The sequence below is a fragment of the Carcharhinus amblyrhynchos genome, chromosome 15 (genome assembly GCF_965287045.1).
Source record: "Carcharhinus amblyrhynchos chromosome 15, sCarAmb.v2.hapA, whole genome shotgun sequence".
Classification (NCBI taxonomy): domain Eukaryota; kingdom Metazoa; phylum Chordata; class Chondrichthyes; order Carcharhiniformes; family Carcharhinidae; genus Carcharhinus; species Carcharhinus amblyrhynchos.
The window spans coordinates 34019432-34043407 of NC_137338.1; the positions used below are offsets into that span (position 1 = coordinate 34019432).

General features: G+C 44.6%; 1 protein-coding gene across 1 annotated transcript in view; it reads right to left on the reverse strand.

Moving 5' to 3' along the window:
• The window catches only part of LOC145353228 (immunoglobulin superfamily member 3-like), a 202438-nt gene that overhangs the window by 102119 nt on the left and 76343 nt on the right, over nucleotides 1–23976 (reverse strand). The gene's annotated exons all lie outside the window — the stretch shown is intronic.

A 23976-nucleotide genomic window follows, 5' to 3' on the forward strand; every position in this document is an offset into this window, starting at 1 on the left:
CAATTCAGGAGTGTAATGGAAAACTCTCCATTTGTCTGGATGAGTTTGTGAAATGTGTTTTGGAAGGGTCGCTAGAGCAGTATGTAACTAGCCCGACTAGGGGAGGGGCTATACTGGATTTAGTGTTGGGTAATGAGCCGGGACAGGTGGGTGAGGTAGAGGTAGGCGAACATATGGCTAACAGTGACCACAAGTCCGTCTACTTTAGGATAAAAATGGAAAGGGACGAGTGCCGGCCGAACGGGAGTGTGCTGAACTGGGGAAAGGCGAGCTATAGCAGGATTAGGAGGGAGCTGCAGGACACTGATTGGGAGGGACTGTTAGCTGGAAAGTCCATGGTTGGCAAGTGGGAGGCTTTTAAGGGCAAAATGAAATGGTTGCAGGGGAGGTATGTTCCGGTTAAGCGGAAGGATGGGAAAGGTAGGATTAGAGAGCCGTGGATTACAGGGGGTATTGAAGACTTGGAGAGGAAGAAGAGGGAGGCGTATGTTAGGTCAAAACGACTGGGTACGGAGAGTGCGCTGAAGGAATATAGAGAGAGTAGGAGGGAGCTAAAAAGGGGAATTAGAAGGGCGAAGAGAGGGCATGAAATGGCTTTGGCTGGTAGGATTAAGGAAAATCCAAAGGCATTTTATTCCTATATTAGAGGCAAGAGAGTAGTTAGAGGGAAAATTGGTCCTCTTAGGGACAAGAGTGGAGAGTTATGTATTGAGTCGGAGGGAATGGGGGAGCTCCTGAATGAATACTTTGCGTCGGTATCCACGAAGGAGAGGGGTTCGGAATCGTGCGGTCTCTTGAAGGGAGCTGAGGATCAGTTGCAGGAGATATCTATTACGAGGGAGGAAGTGCTAGGGCTTTTAGGTAGCGTAAGGACGGATAAAGCTCCGGGGCCTGATGGTATTTATCCCAGGCTGCTTAGGGAGGTGAAAGATGAAATTGCTGGGCCTCTGGCGCAAATCTTTGTCTCTTCTTTGGACACAGGTGAGATCCCAGAGGACTGGAGGGTAGCAAATGTGGTACCGCTGTTCAAAAAAGGTAGTAGGGATAACCCTGGGAATTATAGACCGGTGAGTTTGACATCGGTGGTAGGGAAATTAATGGAAAAAATACTTAGGGGTAGGATGTATGAGCATTTGGAGCGTTGCGATCTGATTAGGGATACGCAACATGGCTTTGTTAGAGGGAGGTCTTGCCTTACGAATCTGGTGGAATTCTTTGAGGAGGTGACAAAAACGGTTGACGATGGGAGAGCCGTTGATGTCATCTATATGGATTTCAGTAAGGCGTTTGACAAAGTCCCTCATGGTAGGCTGGTAGAAAAGGTTAAGGCGCATGGGATACGAGGCCAGGTAGCTAGGTGGATTGAGAACTGGCTGGGTAATAGGAGACAGAGGGTAGTTGTGGAGGGGACCTTGTCGGGCTGGAGGCCAGTGACCAGTGGTGTGCCGCAGGGCTCAGTACTGGAACCTCTCCTCTTTGTAGTATACATAAATGACTTGGAAGAGAGCGTAGGTGGTGTGATCAGCAAGTTTGCTGATGACACCAAGATGGCAGGGTTGGCGGGTACGGAACTGGATTGTCAGGTGATACAACAGGATATAGATAGGTTGGTGCATTGGGCAGATAGGTGGCAGATGGAATTTAATCCTGACAAATGCGAGGTGATGCATTTTGGAAGGAATAATGCAGAGAGGAGCTATGTGATAAAAGGTAGACAGATTAGGAGTATAGACATACAGAGGGACCTGGGAGTGCAGGTTCACAAATCCATGAAGGTTGCGTCACAAGTGGAGAAGGTTGTTAGGAAGGCTTATGGAATGTTAGACTTTATAGGAAGGGGTATAGAGTATAAAAGCTGCCGTCTAATGCTTCAGTTGTACAGAACGTTGGTTAGACCACATTTGGAGTACTGCGTCCAGTTCTGGTCACCTTACTACCGGAAGGACGTGGAGACTCTGGAGACAGTGCAGAGGAGGTTTACCAGGATGTTGCCTGGCATGGAGGGGCTGGGTTACAAGGAAAGGTTGGAGAAACTGGGACTATTCTCCTTGGAAAGACGGAGATTGAGGGGGGACATGATAGAGGTATATGAGATACTGAAGGGAATAGATAGAGTTAATAGTGAGAGACTGCTCCCTAGACTGGGTACAAACACGAGAGGTCATGATTTAAGGGTGAGGGGGGAGAGGTATAATTTGGAAGTGAGAGGAAGGTTCTTTACGCAGAGAGTTGTGGGGGTATGGAACACGCTACCGAGTAGGGTGGTGGAGGCAGGAACATTGGACTCGTTTAAGGTTCAGTTAGATAGACACATGAGTGAAACAAGGATGGAGGGTTATGGTAGGGGCTATTAAATAAGGTTAGAACCTCGGGAGACACCGGAAAAGCAGGCTTGTAAGATTAACGTTTTTGTCTTTTTATTCCGCAGATGGAGGTCCACCTCGTTGTCAAACAAGGGGCATGCACACGGTGGGTCGTGCGTGGGCTGCTCTTGGAAGTTCCGGGAGTGGCCTAGTACTTCGTGTCGGTGTGTGTGCTTGATCCTGGACCGGTAGACGGGCGCCGCAACAGCTCAGTGACTATCACTGCTAGCTGTGCAGATACATGGATTTGGGCCTGTGTCTGTGGGAGTTTGTGCATTCTCCCTGTGGTTGCGTGGGTTTCCTCCGGGCGCTCCGGTTTCCTCCCACACCCCAAAGATGTGCTCTTAGGCTGATTGGTTTTACCAAATTGACACTATTCTCCCCTGAATCTGGCTAAGTTAGGGGTTCTATTCGTAGACACGCAGGGTAGAATAGGTGTAGGGTGATGCGGCGGCGCGGGCTCGTTGGGCCGAAGGGCCCGTTTCCCGTGCTGGGTTGTTCTTTGTTCTTTGTTCTTTGAGTGCAGCTCCAACAACACTTGGGAAGCCTGACACCATCTGCAAGACATGCCGGATCATCGACACGGATACCATCATCACATGTGAGAACACCATCCACCAGGTACACGGTAAATACTCTTGCAACTCGGCCAACATTGTCTACCTGATACGTTGCAAGAAAGGATGTCCCGAAGCATGGTACATTGGGGAGACCATGCAGACGCTACGACAACGGATGAATGAATATCGCTCGACAATCACCAGGCAAGACTGTTCCCTTCCTGTTGGCGAACACTTCAGTGGTCACGGGCATTCAGCCTCTGACCTTCGGGTAAGTGCTCTCCAAGGCGGCCTTCATGACACACGACAGCGCAGAGTCGCTGAACAGAGACTGATAGCCAAGTTCCGCACACATGAGGACGGTCTCAACAGGGATCTTGGGTTCATGTTGCACTATCTGTAACCCCCGTGACTTGCCTGGGTTTGCAAAACCTCACTTACTGTACTGTCTGGAGACAATACACATCTCTGTAACCTGTGATCAGTGCTCCTTCCACTCACATTGTCGGCCACTTTAGGACTTGAACAGCAGCTTAGGTGTAAAGATTCACATTCTAATCAGTAATCTCTAAACTGTCTGGGCTTTATATGCTCTGTCCGAGGCCAGAACTCTCCATTCACCTGACGAAGAGGGAGTCCCCTCGAAAGCTTGTGAGTTTACTATCAAATAAATCGGTTGGACTAAAACCTGGTGTTGTCAGACTTTTTACTGTGTTTACCCCAGTCCAACGCTGGCACATCCACACCACCCAGGAAAAAGCAGCCTGCCTGACCGTTACCCCTTCCACAAACCACTCAATCCCTCCACTGCGGCAGTCGTGTGTACACCATCTACACAATGTACTGCAGGAACTCACCATGGTTCCTTAGGCAGCACCTTCCAAATCCACAACCACTACCATCTAAAAGGACAAGATCAGCAGATACATGGGTACAACCACCTTGAATTTCCCCTCCAGGTCAGTCACCATCCTGACTTGGAAATAAATCGCTGTTCCTTCACAGAAACTGTGTCAAAATCCTGGAACTCACTCCCTATCAGCACTGTGGATGTACCTACACCCCAGAGACTGCAGCGGCTCAAGAAGGCAGTTCACCACCACCTTCTCAAGGAAAGTTAGGGATCAGCAATAAATGCTGGCCTGGCCAGTGATGCCCACAGTCCATAAATGAATTTTTTAAAAAAAGCATCACTTTCCTGATAGTCAGAGAGATTAATTGAAGCCATTAATTGGAAGCTGTTGAAGGTAATGGAATGATTTACCTCACTCAGGGCATATTGTCGTCATAATAAAACCACTCATCTTTTCAAAAGTAGCTGTCTGAAGCACTTTGCATACCCAGACTGGGGCCCTCAAACATCCACAGTAAGGAAAGAACAGTTGGGTTAAATTTGAGCGAAACAACCCCTATAGAAATGACAACAGATATTTTCCAGAATTTTACGATAAGGAGAGACTCAACTGTGGAGGAAATTGTTGAATAATAAAGCAATGATTTCCAATGAATTTTGATGATTTCCTCTTCATACTCAAACAATCAAACAGGAGGCTGCTGGGGGATTACATCAACAGTGAGCCATTCAAATGATGTAACAACTCTATTGATTTTTCCCACTTTCCATGCAATTACAATTAAAATTTAAACTTCTGGAGGCATGCAGGGGAGACAGATGCCTGTGATCACACAACAGGGGGAATCTTTTCATTAGTGAAACCTGCTGTCAACTGACAAGATAGCAGCAATGGCTGGGCAATAAAAAAGCCCCGCTGCTCAAACAGGGAGGCTCTACATCCCAGCCAGAATTTTCCTGCCCAACTCCATTGCCATTAACGTAGTGGCAGTGATCTGAGAGCACAAAGCTGTCTTTCAAAATTAAATTTCACTTGGAAATATTTTTATACTGTATTGGTTTCACATATGTACCATTGCTACTTGTTGAGACAAGCTGAGGCAAAGATCTAAATGTATTGGCCCACCTCATTGTTGGCACACATTGATGCTTACAGGGCAGTTAGGGAAAGTTCCATCATTGTGCAAGAAGCAGTGGGTAGGGTTGTCCAGCCCTGTCTTCTATCAGACCGGAAATTCCCCAACAAAGTCAGCGGATCTGTTGCTGGTCTGTCAAATAATCCATTCCTCCAGTAGCGATTCCCATGGCAGCCAGAGGAATGGAAGATTTAGGCCAATCCTGTGTGTTTTTGTTCATTCTTTATTGAATGTTCATGTCAGTGTTCAATGTTGCACTTAGCACTCTGTGGGACATGCCCGAACTTACAGGATCAGCTAGTCCTCCCTTCCCTGCATTGTAAAGGACATTGTCCAAAATCACTGTCAGCGGTTAATTAAAACATGAACTCAAAGTCCTGTCAGGCCAATAACCTGAGATTTACCTGCAGGTTGACAGTACTTTACACTCATCACTTGTTAAATGTTGACAGGTTGTTTCCCCCACCACAGCCAGAATGCCAGGCCCTTCCCATGTCAATCCTCCGTGACTCTACCCTCTGTCCTCTCCTGTATCCCTCTTCCACTCCTCCATGTTCCCAACCCCACTCCACACCCTCTCCACCACCACTGCTGACTCACGCTTGTCAGTTCTGAGCCCCATTGCAAGCTGCCATTTTCCTGCTCCCCTGTCTTGTACCCTCAGGAGAAATAAGGAAAGCCGCTGACCGTACAACTGCACTAAACCACATGGTGCACACCCAATTTTAAATCAGCATCAACTGCGTGCCGTGAGGGCCTCGTGCATCACTGATTTTATCTTGAAGGTACAGCATAACATTTAAAAAATGTTTTCTGCTGATGAATATTCATAGCATGCAAATGTATTACAAGTACAAGCCCAGCATGAGGCTCAATGCGCTGCCAAAACAACACCATCTTTATTTCTTACCCCCTCATTGGGAAATCAAGATTTCTCATCCGCTTAATTAAGTCACCTAGCACACCAATTTTCCCACTCTCACAGGCTTCATAAACCCACCCCCCAACCCCCCTCGCCCCTCCTGCCAAAGATGTTCTCTTTCTCCAAAGTATTATGACTGTGAAACAAATTGTCTGGTAATCCCACTTTGGAGCTCGGTCATAGAACATTCCTTGAAATTGGTAAAACAGCGGGCTTAAAAGACAAATGGTTATCAATCAGATCCCTTTCAGCTTTTCTTTTCCTGGGAAAGACATTTTACTGAAAACAAGCATCTGCGCTCCTTACACGTATAACTTGAGGCTATGACATGTAAAAGCCTACTTTTATCCCAGCAATAAGTGTAGCAAATTGGCCCTGTGTTGTATTTTTCATTCCTGTTTTTTGTTTGGGCTTGTTCCTGCAAATCAAACCTTTCACAACAAGGTCTGTCGGTAGTTGTAAGTTTATCAGAGTTTTGAAACCTGTCCCAAATTCTCAAGTATCACCACCTTGGGCATTCCAATAGTCTGCATGGTTGAGAACTCACAGGACGATTTCTCTGAAGTAATCTGGGGCGGTCTTACTTCAAAGGATGCTGTGCTGGTAGAATCGATGCTTCCTCTCGTTAAATAATAAGCACGAATCTCGAGACCCTGAGCTGCAGATTAGCACAATCTCTGCATAAAATTTGAATACCTTTGGAAAGCAGTCCAGTTGAGAAGATGGCAATTCAGTCATTAATTAAATATTGTTTGCTGTGGTTTATTAAAAAATATTCTTACTTCTGTAACCATACAGCAGCGTCTCGAATGGGGGACCCATTTGAATGTATATTTTAAGCACAATTTAAGGATTAGTCTCATTGTGAATCTTTTACTTGGGAGCTGGCTTTGTGGGAGTTGTGGTTTGTGTCTGTTTCAAAAGCCCCAGGGGGTGTGTGTGTGTGTGTGTGTGTGTGTGTGCTTCAGACCAATGAGAAAGATGAATAATTAACTGTCAATTACATGGCTGATGACTGGAACTGCTTTAAGTGCAGTGGGGGTGGGTGGGGGGCTGAGGTGAAACTGTGGAAAGTCATTTCCTGTGAGAGCCAAATAATTTGAAAGTGGATTCACACACAATTTATGGCATTTTTATATCAGAAAGTATCATTTGATAATCAAAAGGTTAATTATTCAAAAGTGTAATTCAACTTAAAATTTCTATTTTTTTCTAAGGATTACAATTTTTGCCAAAGATGTCAACATTTAACAAAGAACTGATAGTATTTTTAATGTTTATGACGATGAAAGGAGTTATGCTGTACCCTCAACAAACCAATGTTAGATCCCAGGAGATTCACACTATCTGATACAGAAAATCACTCATCATAAGCGTGCTATTTCTGCACAAACTGTGTCACAGAATGACACAATGGTTATTGCCCAGAAGGAGGCCATTTGGCCCATCATGTCTGCTCTGGCTCTCTGAAGGATCTAAATTATCTAGTGCCACTTTCTGGTCTTCTTCCCATAGCCCTGCACATTCTTCCTTTCCAGATAACAATCCAATTCCCACCTGGTGGCACAGTAGTTAGCACTGCTGCCTCACAGCACCAGGGATCCAGGTTTGATTCCCAGCTTGGGTCAGTGTTTGTGCAGAGTCTGCATATTCTCTCCATGTCTGTGTGGGTTTCCTCCAGGTGCTCCAGTTTCCTCCCACAGTCTGAAAGATGTGCTAGTTAGGTGCATTGCCCATACTAAATTCTTCCTCAGTATACCCAAACAGGTGCTGGAGTGTGGCGACTAGGTTATTTTCACAGTAACTTCATTGCAGTGTTAATATAAACTTACTTGTGATACTAATAAATAAACTTTAAAACTGAACATGCCACCAGCATACTCTCAGACAGTGTATTCCAGGTCCTAATTACTTGCTGTGTGAAAAAGTTTCTCCTCATGTCTCTGTTGCTTTGCTTGCCTCAAGTCTGTACCCTCATCTTCTTGATCCTTCCATCAAGGGGAACATTCTTTCCCTATCTACTCTGTCCAGACCACCCATGATTTTGAATATCTCTATATAATCTCCTCTCAATCTTCTCCTCTCCAAAGAAGGAGTGTCAAACAGTCTCAACCTTTCCACTCTATCTTCATAATTGAAGTTCCTCATCCCTAGAATGGTTAGTTTGTGAATCTTTTCTGTGCTGTCTATAAAGTCTTCACTTCATCTTAAAGTCTGGCATCTAGAACTAGACACAATACTTCAGTTGAGGCTGAATCAATGTTGTGTACAAGTTTAAGACAACATCCCTGCTTTTGTTCTCTATTCCCCTATTGATAAAGCTGAGGATGCCACCTGATTTACTAACAGGGCTCTTGACATGTGCTGTACCTTCAATAATTTAGGCACGTAAATAGCCAGATCCCTCTGCTCCTGTACTCCCTTTAGAATCAGACCCTTTACTTTGTATTGTCTCTCTATTCTTCTTAATAAACTGAATTACTTTACACTTCTCTGCATTAAATTTCATCTGCTACTTGTCTGCCCATTCCACCAAGTTGTCCATGTTCTTTTGAAGTTCGACATTCATAGCTCAGGATGCTTTCAAGTTTTATGTCATCTACAAACTTTGAAATTGTACCCAATACATTGAGGTCTAGATCATTATTATGTATATCAGGAAGAGCAAGGATCCTAACTCTGACCGCTGGAATTTCCGAGCCAATCCCAAGATGAACAGCACTGACACCATCTTTGGGATCCATCATTTCCTCACATTGGCTGACTGTCGCGCCCCAACACCTCCAGTCTGAAAAATATCCACTAACTCTAGCCTCTCAACAATTCTGAGTCCATGTCACTATTTGATCTTTTACCCCATGAATTATAACTTTGCTCAAAATTCTGTTGTGTGGGGCCTTATCAAATACCTTTTGGAAGTCCCAGTGCATCAGATTAACAGCATTACCCTCATCAATCCTCCCTCTTATCTCATCAAACACTCTAGCAAGCTTGTTAAACATGATTTGCCATGAACAAGTCCATGCTGGCTTTCTTTAATTAACCTGTATTCATCTCTGTGGTTATTAATTTTGTCTCAAATTATCATTTCTAGAAGCTTCCCCACTGATTGGCAGTGAAGCTGACTGGCCTGTAGTTGCTGGGCTTATCTTTAAGCCCTTTTTTGAACAAGAATGTAACATCGACAATTCGCCAGTCCATCTGGCACCACACTGGAGTTGAATTAAGATTGAAAGATTATGGCAATTTCCACTCTTACTTCCCTCATTATCCTTAGATGCATTTCAACCAGTCCTGGTGCCTCATCAACAATCAAAGTACAGAGAGCCTATCTATTCCTCTTTATCCATTTAAACATTTCTAGGGACTGAGTTACCTCTCTCTCACCATGAGCTTTGCAGCAGCTTCTTTCTTGACTACAAGAGATGCTAACTATTTATTTAATACCTCAGCTATGCCCCTGCCTCCATTTGTCAATTCCCTTTTCGATCTTTAATTAACCCCATTCCTCCTTTCCCACCATTTCACTATCTATATGCCTTGAGATGACTTGGATTTCAATTTATGTTGGCTGCCAGTCTCATCTTATTTGCTTTTTCACTTTCCCTCCAAACTTTTTACATCCAGCCTGGTTCTCAGTTGTATTACGCACCTGACCTCCACCATAAAGACACTTCCTCTGCTTCATCTTAATCTCTATCTCTTCCATCATCTGAGGGCTGTGGATTTGTTTGTCCTACCTTTCCCCTTCATGGGAATACACCTTGATCGTACCTGAACCGTCTCTTCAAAGGTAGCTCATTATTCAGTTCAGGTTTTGCCTGTTGTCCTTTGTTTCCAATGTATCCAGGTAAGATCCATTCTTAACCTTTGAAGTTGGCTTTCCCCCAGTTGATTGTTTGTACTCTGCATTGTTCCTTGCCTTGTTCCATAACCAATCTAAACCTTATGATGCAACGATCATTGTCCGCCAAGTGTTCCTCCATTGACATTTACTTGATCCACTTGGTTCACCTCATTCCCAAGATCCCAGTCAAGCTTCTTTCTTGATGGACTGAAGACATGCTGCTGCAGGAAATTTTCCTGAACACACTCTAATAAATCTAATCCTTCACTGCCCTTCACAGTACTACTAACCCAGTCTATATTTGGACATTTAAAATCTACCATTATATCTACTATATAATTCTTGCACCCATCTGTAATTTCCTTGCAAATTTCTTCCTCAAATCCTTCCCACTCGTTGGGGGCCTACAGACTACAATGAGAAATGTACCACATCTTATTTGTCCCTTACCCCAGCAAAATGGACCTCCTCTCTCAGCCCGAAAGGCAAGGCTGTTCTTAATCAATACCACCCCTCCCCTTTCCTGAACTCCTTGTACCCAGGAATATTTAATACCTAGTCAAATTTCTCTTACAGCCACAATGTCATAGCCAGGACTTTGTTAATAGTGTGCTGTTCCTGAAGTCGTAACTGGAACCGAAAGGGCACTGACAGCCAATCCCGAGATGGACAGCACTGGCACCTTCTTTGAGATCCCTCATTTTCTCACTTGGCTGACTGACGCATCCCAACACATCCAGGGTGCCAGGCCTTTCCCACTCTATGTCCCCAACCTCAACCTCTGCCCTCCCCCGATCCTTCATTCTCACCCCCATACCCCTAACCCCACTTCACAACCTTTCTCAGCATGACTCCCCCTTGTTGGTCCTAAACCTCCATACAAGCTGCTATTCTCCTTCTCCCCCACTTCTGATGCAAATTTTGAGAATGCTGCATGCCACCTCTGAACAAATGTGAACCAGGTCAATGAGATTCTTATGCACCGTTAACTGAGGTAAGACTATGTTAAAATAATATTTTACACTAATGAGCATTCATGGCATGCCATTGTATTACAAGTACATGAAAGGTCGGGAACCTCATTAGCATACATCACAATATAATTAGCAGGTCTCCCCAGTGTATCAATCCCCCACGTAGCGATCTCCCGCAAACTCTCCTTCCTCCGCTGTCATGACATCACGTTGACAAGATTTGCGACAGGTTTTGTGAAACAGGAAATTGACGAATGATCCCTGCTAAGGGTGCACAGGTAAATACAGCCCAAAGAGGAAAGAAGGTCATGCCCCATTGCCAGGGATCAATCTGGTTCACTAATCCTCTTTTGGGAAGGAAATCTACTTTCTGCTTGGTCTGGCCTACAGATGACTCCAGATCCTCAGCAACATGGTTGATTCTTAGTGGACATTTGAAATGACCAAACCAGCCTTAATTTAAGGTCCATCACATTCTCCCTTACTCTGACCTTATGATGTCTTGCTCTAATGCTATTTGTCTCTCTCAATATTCTGTGCACATTGGTAATCCGCTCTGGTGTCACATCCTGGGCAAGTTAGCGTAAATCCTCTCCTCAATTGGACTAACAAAATGCTCAGTAAGGAAGTTTGTTTAGGTGCCACCCACCTGACCTGTCAACTTGTGTAGGGCCGATCTCCCTCAGAGCCCAGTAATTTAAACCCCTCACTCCCTGCACCACCTTTCCAGCCAGGCATTCATCTACATCATCTCCTGTTTTTACATCCGCTTGTGTGAACCTGGAAGTGGCAACAACACAATGTGTGTGCTGCAATTGGAATGCACTTCCAGCTCACTTCCAGTCAGATCAAAACATTCTTTAAAATGGTCAAATGTTTGAAGTATGTATTATCACCAAGGCAAAGGTCATGCATCCTTGTGATCACTGTATGAACAGACACAAGGGGGTGCTATGGAATAAGTCAAGATAGAATTCCTGCTGATTTACCCCATTACACTGCTACTTCCAATGGGCTCAAGTCCAGAAGCTTCACATCTTGGATGATCCCCAAGTGTGAATGCCAGGTCCTGGAACTGCCAGACTGAGACAACCTGCACTCGGCACAATGCGTTATTGCTCCTCATTCTAAATTGTACCTTGCAACCATAAAGGACTTGGGTCCTTCCTCTGCATAATGAAATTGGCGTTCAGATTGTTCTATTCAAAACAATCAAACGCGAGAATACTTTTGACAGCATGATTTCCGTAAATGAATTAAGTAACTAATTTGGAGACTGTGCATCAAGAGCCCAGCAAAGAATCAAGTCATATTTGTAATAAAAATTAGAGCCAAATGTTATCTTGGGAGGGGAAATTGGGAGTCAAGAAGATTTCCTGATATTGCATGCCACCTCCTAGCTGGCAGTGAGCACTCATGATATTTTCATGGCTACCCAACAGGAAAGGGCTGGGGTCAGGTTGCTGCCTGCTATAGCAGGTCTGAGGCAGGTAAAGGGACAGGCAGATGACAAGACGGTCAATGCATCAGTGGTGGTCAGAATGAATATTTAAGTTGGCGGATGGGGTTTCTGAGCAAGTAGGCTGCTTTGGCCTGGCTGATGCCATGTTTCCTTGCTATTGTTAGAGCTGCACTCATTCTGGAAACTGGGGATTATTTCAGCACAGTCATGACTTGTAGATGGGGGAAGAGCTTTAGAAGGTCAGGATGTGAGTTTTTCTCTTTAGAATTCCAAGCCTCTGACTTGCTCTTGTAGTCACACTATTAATGTGGCTGGTCCAGTTAAGTATCTTGTCAACTCCCCAGGATGCAGTTAGTGGGGCATTCACTGATTGTAATGCTGCTGAATGTCAAAGGGCGACATGCAAAATTGAAGTCACTCAACGTGAAGGAGAGATGATTAGATTCTCTCTTGTTGGAGATGGTTATTGACTGGCACTTGTAGCACAGATGTTGCTTGCCAATTATCAGTGCAAGCCTGAATGTTGCGCGAATCTTGCTGCACGCTGGCACAGACTGTTTCAATATCTGAGGAGTTGCAAATGGTACCAAACACTGTGCAATCAACAAAAGAGAATGGTATGACAGGCCTAGTAAAAGCTCGTAGAAAAATCAGGAGAAAGGGTCTACACTGGATGTAATGTGTCTTTGATAAAGTCAATTTCAATTCCTGTGGCGGGGTAGAATTGGAGGAGTTTGAAGATAAGGCTCCAAAGAATATGTGCCTCTAATACCTTTTCACTATTTATTTTCACTTTGGTAACATTAATTCTGTTTATCTGTATATTTCAATGTTTTATCTCGTACAGTGAGATTAGAATTGGCACTCAGGCAGCAGAGTCTTTCCTGTCCTCATCAGGTATTGTACAAATCACCACAGGAAATGTTACCAACTGGGTTGATCATATTAAACAAATTCTCATACATTACTGTTAATCTCTGCATACACTGACAATGGCACTGATTCCTTGACCTATATACTTAGCAATCCCAACAACAGATAAATTAAAAAGGTTTCAGATCATCCTGTGAAACAACATTGGGCTGATGTCTAGCTTGAGTTCAAACCTGAAAACAGCTTTAATGAGCTTAGAAAAAAACAGGATTTCAAAATCATTGTAAAGTGTCCACAGAGGCTTTATTCGGTTGTATACATTCCAGCTGGTTACAAATTTCAGTGGATTTTCAAATCAATTTAGTCAAGTGGAGATAAACAGCAGTTTCATACGGCTCTAAAATGTGCAATCCATCTGTGTATCTGCAGAGGTGATGTTGATAAGCAACCACAAAGTCTTTATCCCAGTTCCTGAGATCTTTCCCCCCTGCATTAATCTAGTAATGCTCCCCCTCCCCATGAACTTCATGTGGGAGTCAAGAATCTACCTGCACCTACTACCCTGTATGTCACACTCTCTTATCAAGTATTGAGGGCAGCATGATAGCACAGTGGTTAGCACAACTGCTTCACAGCTCCAGGGACCTGGGTTCGATTCCCAGCTTGGTTTGGTTCGCTGTCTGTGTGGAGACTGCACATTCTCTTCGTGTCTGCATAGGTTTCCTCTGGGTACTCTGGTTTCCTCCCACAGTCTGAAGATGTGCAGGTTAGGTTGATTGGCCATGCTAAAATTGCCCCCTTAGTGTCTTGAGATGCGTAGGTTAGAGGGATTAGTGGGGATATGGGGGTAGGGCCTGGGTAGGATTGTGGTCGGTGTAGAATTGATGGGCCAGATGGCCTCTTTCTGCACTGTAGGGTATCTATGATTTATGAATGCTGGCTGTTTGATGAAATGGGACTGGAAGGTTTGAATTACTTCAGTGGTAGGGAAATTATTGGAGAGGATTCTTCAAGACAGGATTTATTCCCACTTGGAAATAGGTGGATGTGTTGGTGAGAGGCAAAATGGTTTTGTGAAGGGGAAGTCATGTCTCATTAACTTGATTGAGTTTTTCAAGGAAGTGACGAAGATGATTGATGAGGGTAGGGCAGTGGATGTTGTCTACATGGACTTCAGTAAGGCCTTTGATAAGATTCCTCATGGCAGACTGCTGCAGAAGGTAAAGTCGCATAGGATCAGAGGTGAGCTGGCAAGGTAGATACAAAACTGGCTCAGTCATAGAAGACAGGGTAGCAGTGGGTGTGTTTCTGAATGGAGGGCTGTGACAAGTGGCATTCTTCAGAGATCAGTGCTGGATCCTTTGCTGTTTGTAATATATATAAATGATTTGGAAGAAAATGTCACCGGTTTGATTCGTAAGTTTGCGGATAACACAAAGGTTGGTGGATTTGCAGATAGCGATGAGGGCTATCAGAGGATGCACCAGGACATAGATCGGTTGGAGATTTGGCTGGAGAAATGGCAGATGGAGTTTAATCTGGACAAATGTGGGTAATACATTTTGGAAGGTTTAATACAAGTCGGAAATATACCGTATATGGCAGAGCCCTTAAGAGTGTTGATAGGCAAAGTGATCTTGGTATACAGGTACACAGGTCACTGAAAGTGGCAATGCAGGTGGTGAAGGTAGTCAAGAAGGCATATGGCACGCTTGCCTTCATTGGCTGGGGAACTGAGTTTAAAAATTGGCAACATGTTGTACCTTTATAGAACCTTAGTTAGGCCGCACTTGGAACAGAGTGTTTAATTCTGGTCGCCACACTATGAGAAAGATGTGGAGGCTTTGGAGAGGGTACAGAAAAGGTTTACCAGGATGTTACCTAGTATGGAGAGCATTAGCTATGAGGAATGGTTGGAGAAACTTGGTTTGTTCTCATTGGAACATTGGAACGTTGAAGGTTGAAGTATGACCTGATAAAAGGCTACAAAATTATGAGAGGCACAGACAGAGTGGATAGTCAGAAGCTTTTTCCTGGGGTGGAAGAGTCAATTACTAGGGGGCACAGGTTTAAGGTGCGAGGGGCAAGTTTTAAAGGAGATGTATGGGGCAGAGAGTGGTGGGTGCCTGGAACTCGTTGCTGGGGGAGGTAGTGGAAGCAGGTACGATGGTGACTTTTGAGGGCCATCTTGACAAATACATGAATAGAATGGGAATAGAGGGATATGGTCCACAGAAGGATAAGGGGTTTTCATTAAGTCGGGTAGCATGGTCGGTGCAGGCTTGGAAGGCAGAAGGGCCTGTTCCTGTGCTGTAATTTACTTTGTTCTTTGTCCCTGAATTATAAGGGGAAGCTGGTTAGGCTGGGACTTTTTTCTCTGGAGCGCAGGAGGATGAGGGGTGACCTTATAGAGGTTTATAAAATCATGAGGAGCATAGATAAAGTGAAGAGCCAAGGTCTTTTCCCCAGGGTAGGGGAGTCCAAAACTAGACAGAATAGGATTAAAGTGAGAGGGGAAAGATTTAAAAGGGAACTGAAGGGCAACTTTTTCACACAGAGGGTGGTGTGTATATGGAATGAGTTGCCAAAGGTGGTGGTAGCGGCGAGTAAAATTACAACATTTAAAAGATGTTTGAACAGGTACATGGATAGGAAAAGTTTCAAGGGATATGGGCCAAAGGCAGGCAAATGGGAGTCACTCAGTTTAGGAAACTTGGTCAGCAAGATGAGTTCAGCCGAAGGGCCTGTCTCCATGCTGTGTGTCTCTATGACTCTAAATCCTAGCCTGTTCATGCCCTTGTACTTCATTGCCCACTATCAAGTCAGGCTCACTGAGTTAGGAAGCATAAGTGGGCACTGGGACCAGGTACACATCCTATCACCCGAGATCAGCTAGCTCAAGACAGGACAAGGTTCGGAACCAAAACGTGATACAATTCATTTCCACACAAACAGGTGCTTTTATCACGTGAGAGAGTAAGCGGTGTTGGGTGTGTTGTGTGGGCGGGTGTGAAGTGTGCATCTTAACTTATAAACAAATGTCCTCATGTGAAAAGAGAAGGGACTTTCATTAACGTAGTCACAATCAATGAGTAATTTTCCGAAGTGGATGCACTCTCACATGTGTAAGCACAGCAGCTAATATAATACAAAATAAGGTCCCACACAGAGTAAATGAGAATTGTTTTTGGGTGGTGAAGTAGTTACAGTTTGACTTTGACGCTGACACAATCCATCCAACAGCTTCAGCTGATGCAGTGTGAAGGGTTGTGATGCCACCAGGAATGGACCTCTCAGGCAGAAAGTTCATCAAATGAGTGAGCATTGAATTAGACATTTTGATTTAAGAAGCTTGTTGGCCTAGGCGCTAGGAAAATATCCTACTCTTCTTTAAATGGTATTATGAAACTTTACATGTACCCTGAATGTAAAAGTGCCCAATAGAACTAAGCATGCTGCAAGAATAGGAACCAGTTCAGCAAAAACAGTCTCTCCTAATTAATGATCTAAGCCCCAACTCCCCCAAAGCCTAACCCACCGTGTTAGTTACAGCACCAATTCAGGTTCTGAACCAAGTGGATAGGGCTTACTAGGATTCTAAGGTCAAGATCTGATCCTCAATACATTTTAACCTTACTGGAGGGGAGATCTGGCATTGTCTGTTGCCTGGCAGCAGAGTTATGGCTGGAGGAACCAACCAGAAGAGAGTCAGTTAATTCTTATAATATTGCCTATTTTTAACTTCTTGTAAGCGAGGAGAAGCAGGAATGGTCTCTCCCAGCCCTGACAAGAAAGCCTTTCTAGTCCTGATCATTAGTCAGTGGTGTTTGGACATTCTACATTCCCACCCTCACAAACATGATACTCTGAACCTTCCTCCCCATTCCTTACCTCCCCCTGTCCAACATGCCAAGTAGATTCACCATACACGCACCCCCAAACCCACTGCGATAGTATCTGGAGGCAGGGATCTGTACATCTTCAATGAATGAAGACCAGCTGTAATGATCAGTGAGGTCTTCATGGCCTTGCCAGGTTCTATGACTTTTATTGGGTTCATATGCACCCTTCCACCTCCATGTAAATTTCAAAATCTTACTGTCCAGAGTCATCGATAAGAAACAATTAATTGGATGAGGTACCAGAGAATTTAACTGCATAGCCTGTAAGCTCATCAAATGAGTGTCGAATTAAACATTTTGATTACAGAAATTTGTTGGCCAAGGCACTACGAAAGTGCCCTGCTCTTCTTGAAATAGAGTTGCGAAACTTTCCATCTACCCAGAGTTTGAAAGTGCACAATAGAATTGAGAGTGCTACAAGAACATCGATCCTGTTCAGCAATAACAGTCTCCCCACCTCCCACCTCTTCTCTGCAATACTGCATAGAATCAAAGAAATCAGAGAAACCCTACAGTACAGAAAGAGGCCATGCGGCCCATCAAGTCTGCACCGACCACAATCCTACCCAGTCCCTACCCCCATATCTCTACATATTTTACCCACTAATCACTCTAACCCACGCAGCTCAGGTCACCAAGGGGCAATTTTAGCGTGACCAATAAACCTAACCTGCACATCTACAGAGAAAATAAATGCTGCATGCTCACTGGTCTTATAATTTCATCATTAGCATTAACATGATAGAATCATCTGAACAAAGTCAATTAGCAACTGTAGGTAAATGAGGTTTTCACATTGCTGAGATACTACCTCAATGGCCTTTCCAGAGGTATGTTTTAAATTTGAAACCATGGACATTGGGGAGACAAACCTTGACCTCTTTTCTGAACTTTTCCACAGTCCCACACGTCCCTAACAGTCAGTGAAACCCAGCACTTACACCTCGTACATCCCTGAGGCAAATTCAGAAATACATTGATTTTAAGAAGAAATTAGGTACAGCTCTTGGGACTAAGGGGTCAAGGGATGCGGGGTAGGGGAGGAGGGAATCAGGATATTGAATTTAATGATCAGCCATGACCAAAATGAATGGTGGAGCAGGCTCCAAGGGTCGAATGTATTACTCCTGCTTCTATTTTCTTTGTTTCTATGTTTCAGAATATTTGCCAAGGAAATCGGCTCCAGCAGTTACAATAACTTATTTTACAGATGTAGGAGCATTTTACTCCTCATCATTTGGAAAGTCCCGCCTGGATGGTTCAAAGACAAGTAAATGATGTTGAAGTACACAACTGCCAAGATCTAACAGAACAGCTCCCAGGGTTTGAGAGGACGAGTGGCCTACTCCCTTCCCTGCATTCCCATATCTAAGGTGCCTTAGGGATCAGATCTGCTGAACTGCACATATTCATACGGCTCCCTCACACAATCAGGCTAAAGTCTTTGCTTTAACATCAATAGGAAGATAAAGAAAAACAAAAGGATGATCAGGTTTTATCGCTGAAAATGCACTGAGATTGAGACAATTCAAGGTTTGACTTATTTTAGATAAAAAGAAAAACTGCAAATCTGAGATAAAAGCAGGAAACCCTGGAAATGCATAGCCCTCAGTCAGCAGAGGGACAAGTTATTATCTCCAGTGTGTTTCCTTCATTGGAACTGATTCCCCATTTATTTTAAATGGAGCACTGCTGGTATTGGAATAATCTAACTGGAAATGTTAGACCTCTGCTGTCTTTAAGGACAGATGGGGTTTGAATTAAAACTGAGCCCAGCTTTCAATTCCAGTCATAAGGATTGGGTTTCCCTGCTGTACTCTGCTTCCACTACCAAGGGCAAGGTTTGACTTCAATTCTGTGTCGGGTCCAACTGTAAAGTTCAGAAATTTGCAGCACCGAGCAGAGATTTATTTGCAGAATTGTTTGGTGCCATACAGAGGTTGAAATGTTGATTTAAACATGCTGCCCCTGCAGTTTGTCATACTGGCGGAGGAATGACCTTTGAACAGCCAACGTACCAACGTAACAGTTAAAAAAAAGAGAAAGAGTGACTGGGAAAGACAGGAATGTGCTCTTGAGATAGAGTTGTTTACATTGATTGATGGGCAGATACTTTGACTATTTGAAAAGATTGTGTTATTACTGTCGGAGCCGTGGATCCGATGCCCCTGTGGGTAAATAGACAGGAAAGTTTCAGGTCTTCCTTCTCTGTTAATGTTTCATTTTATAAGGCCTTTATGGGCAAGTTAAAAAACTGTTGGTTGCTTTTTTATACTTCATGGATGATGCTTGATAATGAAAATCAACAGGCAACTAGATTTAAAGGTATCACAACTGAGCTTGATTCTGTCCTCACATGATATTGATAAATGCACCCCCGCAGGTATCACTAGTACACAGTCAGGTACCCAGGCTTCTCTATAGCTCAGGGTCACAAAGGCACACTGGCTGCTGCCCCATCAAACAAGTCCAGCTCAGCACAAACTGGGGATCAAATACACATTTCTCCTGCTCTTTGTGACTCAGTGAAAACTCACCCAGCTATCGAGGGTCTTTGGGCTCAGGTTCTAACTCTGCTGTGAGCTATTAGTTGATCAGAACCTGTTCCGGTGCATAGAGGTATGACCTCGCCTGTCTACAGGGGAATTACTTTAAAATGGGAATTTTCCTCCCAATTTCCATGCAAATTCTACTGCTGAAAAGTCTGTGTATGTTGAATTAGCTAAAAACAAGATTGAGCTTAGTTGTGATGTCAAGTGCGGCTGACTAGCCTACTGACACTCCACTTCATGCAGAATTGCCAGTTGATGAAGGAACGTATTGGGGCTGACTCTCTCAACCCCCTGCTCTGAGCTGGGAAACATCAGAAGAAGCTATTTAACGGGCTCCCCGCTGGGTGCCACGGTCTCTGTGCGTCAAAGTGCTCCGCATTTTTTGGAGTAATCAGCTCTGCACTGGAAATCGGTGTGGAGCTGATTTAAATATTTAAATTTAAATTTCATTCACAGGCGCAGGACTGAAGTCTCCAGGCCCGCTAGCATCTCCTCCCCACACCCCACCAGGCGTGGTTCACTCCAGCGGGGTTTACAACTGCTCTCCACTAATGTGAAAAAGACTGCCCAACACCGTTGGAATGAAGAGAGACCACGGAGCGCCCCCCCCCAGGAGGTTGGTTACCCCCAAACAGTGCCAGCCTGGCCCCCTGGTAGTGCTTGAGGGGCAAACTTCCAATGGCGAAGGGGCATCTGCGCACTGCCCGCTGTGGGGAGGGGGGGGTGCTGTTGGGGAGGCAGGGGGTAGGGAGTCATCAGGACTGATCCAGAAAGGACAGTGATGCAGGGGGGAAGGGGGGTGGCAGTGATCAGGAAGCTGGCAGTGCGGGGCTACTATGTATGTACTAATCTCTGCTCTGACAGGATTACTGCGCCTGCACCAATCTCCGCTCTAACAGATCGCCACATGCACAGTGGCCAGCTCAAGCTATGCTGCCGGCCTTCCCAGCGGGAATAGGCCCTGCCTGCTGATTTTCAACATGAATCTCACTCTGCAATCTCAGAGTGTGAAGTATTCAATCTGCAATTCATGCTAAAAAAGCCAGTGGCAGTTACTCCAGTTTTCACGTGAATTCGGCACTTAGAATTATTTTTGGGTGAATCACAGCTCCCTCCCCCTCCAAACCGCGCGCGCGCGCGCCCCCCCCCCACTGCCTCTAAACCTGTGGTAAGAATCAAATAGGACAGTTGAGGAGAACATTGAGAAAATAAGTTCATAATAGAATGGGTTGTCGGATTCATATTACAGATAATAGAGCTGGCAGGATTCTATAGTGTTAGCTCTGCACAGCCTGGCATAGATTCTTGTTAGTGATTACACAAACACAAAGTATGCTCTACAACTAACATTTGATACTTGTTATACTGTGTGGGATGGAGCCTGCCTTGGGCAGCGTTTGGCAGATTTCACTGACAAAGTATTAAATTAGATAGAATTCTCTGTGACTACATTTTTCATTTTAATCTTGCAAAAGGTGGAGGAATATGATCTTTTATGAACAATACAACGGCCTCTACTGACAGCCAAGGCACCAATCTAATCAAAAAAAAACTCATCGCTGCAGTGCATGCGATTGCACAGACGACAGACAGCAGACCACTGTCTCTGAGTGCAATCTACAGGAAATGGTTAGTCTGTCATTTTACAGACCTCCTTTATACAAAGACAACTACGTCAGTCTGTACTGTTAATCTTTCCTCTCCACTTATACTACAGAAGTGGTTGCGCAATATGTCGACTCTGCTAATGTGTTGAAATACATCACAATTACACAGTGGAATACATTTCAGTGCACCAAAAGGTAATGGGAAAACGACACATGCAAAGAAAAGCGCCAGTTTTGAGAAGTGTCCTTTTGTTCCTCCTTTCTGATTAATCCGCTTCCCGAGTGTATAGCTGCCATGAACCCGTGCAATCAGGTAGTGATTTGGAACATAATATTAGAAGAAAAAAAATGCACTGAGAAACATTCTTTGATGTGTTTGAGCACACTGATAAATTAATACTGTTGAAATAAGAAACCATTTTTTTCAATGTGCCGAGCCCATTGCCCGTAAGGAACTTGATCCGAAACAACAGAAAATGAATTAGAAATCACAATATGGTACCAATTTCCAGTTATATTGTACAGTAGTCAATGTTCTTGCACCCAAAAGGACCAGCTTTGTTTTAAAGAACATCTTCAAAGCCCTGGCAAATGGGAGCAATTAGTCGAAACTCCCAGTGGTAATTAATTCAATCTGGGCCAGTTTCAAGCACGTTTTCCTCAACTAGTGTATAATGCTGGGTGGAATTTGCACTTCAATTTCTCCAACATTTAAAAGGATTTGATATTTTGAGCTGCCTTGACTAATTTTGGGCCATGTCTTTAACTTTGCTGGTGACGCACCTTCCCCAGGCTAGCAATTTAACACAGGAGCAGACTAATGGCCTCCACAAGAGGCTGAGTGGAAGCAGAAGAAAATTGCAGCCCGTGGCACCATTTGGTGTTGATGGGCAGTGCTTTCTGAAAGCAGTACACAGGGGAAAAAAAACATCCCCTTCTCGTTTGAAGAGTTCAAGTTGCTTCATTTATATCACATCACTGCAAGTAAAGCCAGGGTGCCTCGGGCAACAGTCAAAACACAACACTAATATGACTTCTGGTGCTTGTACAATTAAAAACACTTAATTTCTGTTGGAGCACAAAAGGAGGATAGCTCCCCCTTTATCAGAAACAACACCAGGGAATAAACTTCTAAATCAGAAAGATAAGCTATCTGCCCACAAAGTGTAACTTGAAAGGAGCGCTATACATTCATAGAATCCCTGCAGTCCAGGAGGAGGCCATTTGGCCCATCGAGTCTGCACCAACAACAATCCCACCCAGGCCTTAACCCCGTAACCCCACATATTTACCCCGCTAATTCCTCTAACCTACACATCCTGGGAAACTAAGGGGCAATTTAGCTTGACCAATGCACCAAACCTGCACATCTTTGGACTTTCCTTATATCAATTTTGGGTCTGCTGATGCAAACGTCAGAGTCAGCATGGCTTCATGAAAGGGAAATCATGTCTGACTAATTTATTAGAATTTCTAGAAGAAAACTGAACCAGAGTGGATAGAGGGGAACAAGTAGATGTGATGTATTTGGAATTCAAGAAGACATTCAACAACATGCCTCAAAAAAGATTATGTCAATAAGAACCCATGGTGTTGGAGATAGTATATTGGCGTGGATAGAGACTTGGCCAATGAGCCGGAAAAAGTGGAGATTAGGGGTTCTTTTGCATGTTGGTGACCTGTAACCAGTGGGTTCCACAGGGATCAGCAGTGGGACCACAACTGTTTACAATATATATTAATGATTTGGAGGAAGGAAGCGAATGTATTGAAGCCAAATTTGCAGACAACACAAAAATGCTTGGACAGGCAAATTGCAAGAAGGATACAAACTGTTCACAAAGAGATATTGATAGGTTACGTAAGTGGGCAAAAAGTTGGTAAATGGAGTACAGTGTGGGAAAATGTGAAGTTGTTCATTTTGGAAGGGAGAATAAGAGTATTAATTAAATGGAGAAAAAGTGCAGAAGGCTGCAATACAAAGGGACTTGGGGGCACTTGTGCACACAGCACAGAAAACTAACACAAAGGTAATTAGGAAAGCTAATGGAATGTTATTTCAAGAGGGTTGGAGTATAAGAGTACAGAAGCCTTGCTGCAACTGTACAAGGTACTGGTGAGACAATATCTGGAATACTGTGAGCAGTTTTGGTTCCTTACTTAAGGAAAGATATTGGATGTGGTTTGGACCACAATCGCTCCAACTCAAGACATTTTTTGGGAGAGCACTGAGTTTGGGGGGAATTGGGGGTGCTAAACATGCCGGTGAGTCTGGCTGCAGAAGGGTCAGATGCCATTTTGGAAGGGTACCTTGATCTCACAGTGCACTGGGACAGCCCCTCCGTCCCCCCATAGATATCGGGATCCCCCCTCATTAGCAGCATTTTTCCCCACTGGGTTCCCCCTCATGATCCTGGACACATGCCCCCATCATGACTTGTGGGATGTCCCCCTTCAGGCTCCACCCCTGCATGATCCCCCCTGCAAAAAGCCCTCTCCCCTGTCCCCACACAGACCACGCCCCCCGAATGGAACACCTCTCTGCACAGACACCTGTCAATGTCCCTTCCTTGCACAAACTCCTCCCTGCACACTCCCACCAATCACATCCCCACCCCCCACATCACAGCCCTCCCCTCCATCATAGCGCCCACTCAGGCTCCATCCTGATTCAGGCCCCACCCCCTCGGCACAGCCCTGGGCACATAGACAATGCCCAACTGGCACTGCCAGGGTGCCAGGTGGGCACTGCCCAGTGATGTCCCCAACCACCCAAGGGCTTCAGTGGCCTCTGAGCCACCCAGCATTTCCTTCATGCCTGGTCTATGCTAATGGAGACTAGTAGTAGTTCTCACTGATCTTGTCTGCGGGTTGGAAGATCCTGGGAGCTGGGGGAATCCGGAGTCGAACAGGCTTTGCATTTTT